This window comes from Mugil cephalus, chromosome 1 (assembly GCF_022458985.1).
Source record: "Mugil cephalus isolate CIBA_MC_2020 chromosome 1, CIBA_Mcephalus_1.1, whole genome shotgun sequence".
In the NCBI taxonomy this organism is placed as follows: domain Eukaryota; kingdom Metazoa; phylum Chordata; class Actinopteri; order Mugiliformes; family Mugilidae; genus Mugil; species Mugil cephalus.
Window position 1 is genome coordinate 31,944,036 of NC_061770.1, and position 2,048 is coordinate 31,946,083.

Genomic DNA, 2,048 nt, shown 5'->3' on the forward strand with positions numbered 1-2,048 from the left:
CTCATTCACTAACAGTCAGCATTTACTGCAGCACCATCACTCACAGTAACGTAGCAGCTACAATCCACCAATAAATGCATTTATATATCACATAACTAAAGTTAGACATACTTATCATGAACAACCTTTCATTCTTACCTTGTTAGTGACAGCACCTCTACATGTCATCGTATGATTTTACTTTTCTAAAACCCCTCATCTCTCTGCTGTGTCTCTGTTTCTGTTACATACCGATCAGGAAGCTGGTTCTGACTCCATCAGAGGAGGAAGGTTGAGGGACGTCTGGAGGAGAGGACCCACAAGAGGACGATCGACAGAGACACAAATAGATAGAAGGAAAACAAGAAAGAAATAAGCAGGAGGAAATGGAGGCAAATGATTCACATACCTGAAAGACTTGAAGGAAATCAGGTGAAACTTAAACAGGTTAGATGAGGGCTAAGTGTCATAAGCCAAACATAAACGGAAGTGGACTTCACATTTCTACATTTAATAAATTTTTTAGATGTCTGACAACATCAACTGTTTTTCCATACAGTTCCTGAAAGGAGACAAAACAAATCAAACAGAACAGTATTATACTCATTTATTGTTTATTCAGCGAAATAAGATAATATAACAAATCATTGATGGGTAAAGTGAAGTCTTGTCTCCAGCCTGTACTGTGAGCTCCTTGTAACTAAATGCTTGTGGTAACAGCTGATCAGTGTCTACAGCAGCTTGGAGGAATTTGATCCCATTGATCAGAACAGAACAGAACCAGTTCAGTTCTGAGATGTTGGTGGTTTCCTCTCATCAACTGATTCTACAACAATTTCTATTGGATTAAGGTCAGGACTTTGACTTGGCCGTCCATGAGACAAATCACAAATACCAACCCTAACCCTAGGTCTAACCCTAGGGCAAACCCCTAACAGCAACCCTAGCATTGGGGTTTAGGGACTAACCCTGGGGCAAACTCCAACACTAGAGCTAGTCTCCAACCCTAGATAAAACTAATACAAGAAGAGACAGTTAATTAAGATGTATTTCAAGGTTCAGACCTGAGGTTTCTAGTGGAGAGGTGGGCTAAGAAAAAATGGTGAGATGAGTCACCTCAAACCAGGTGTACCACCTACACACTCATATAAACTGTCAACCGGGAATTCTACAGGGAAGTAGATTCCACCAGTAGATTGCAGAGAAATGTAAGCACCACTTTACTCTATTGCATCACACAAACAAGTAGAACACCTTTACTACCGTCAACCAAATGTTGAAACCCATCCAACACTCAACAGTCAGCAAACTGAAACCTAAACTTAAGTTAGGTGAGGGCTGTCAGGTTCAGCAACCTAAAACATTTGTAAAAAACATTGCACAAAGAAGACAAAGACAAAAGTTCCTTTTTACTCGCGAGGAGAACGGACAGAGATACGTTCAGTTACAATCTCCTACCGCTCTGAAGCGTACCTTGCCGTACCCTCTTTATTTCCTTAGGGAGGTCCCTGGTTACAACAGAAGTTGCAGCACTAATGGGGAGGGGAGGACATAGCTGCAACTTCTCAAATGATACAAGCATTATCTTCTTCTTGGTACATGTTTAATTGCTTCGACCTTGTCCTCAGGACGGTATGCTCCGTCTTCAGCTGTATTTCTGTGGCGGAGACGTACTTCCTGCATGTCACTGATGGCTCTGGGACAACTCAGCAGAAATCAATTCTCCTTCCTGCAAAACAACTCCACAGAAATATACTGTTGCTCATTGGCCTAACTGGAGATTAATAGATACATAAACACTCAGAGGAAATATGGGATAACTTATGTACAATAATTCCAACAAGGGCTCAGTCTCTTTAACCGAGATGGACATCACATCTCAACATTTTATGCATTTTTTTTTTTTTTCAACTGAAGCTACAACATTTCTATTAGACTAAGGTCAGGACTTTGACTTGTTCCTAAACTTTTATTTGGTTCTTCTGGAGAACCACTGGTGTTCTTGGGCTTGTTGTCTTCCTCCATGACCCAGTTTCTCTTCACATTCACTTCATGGACTCATGTCCTGA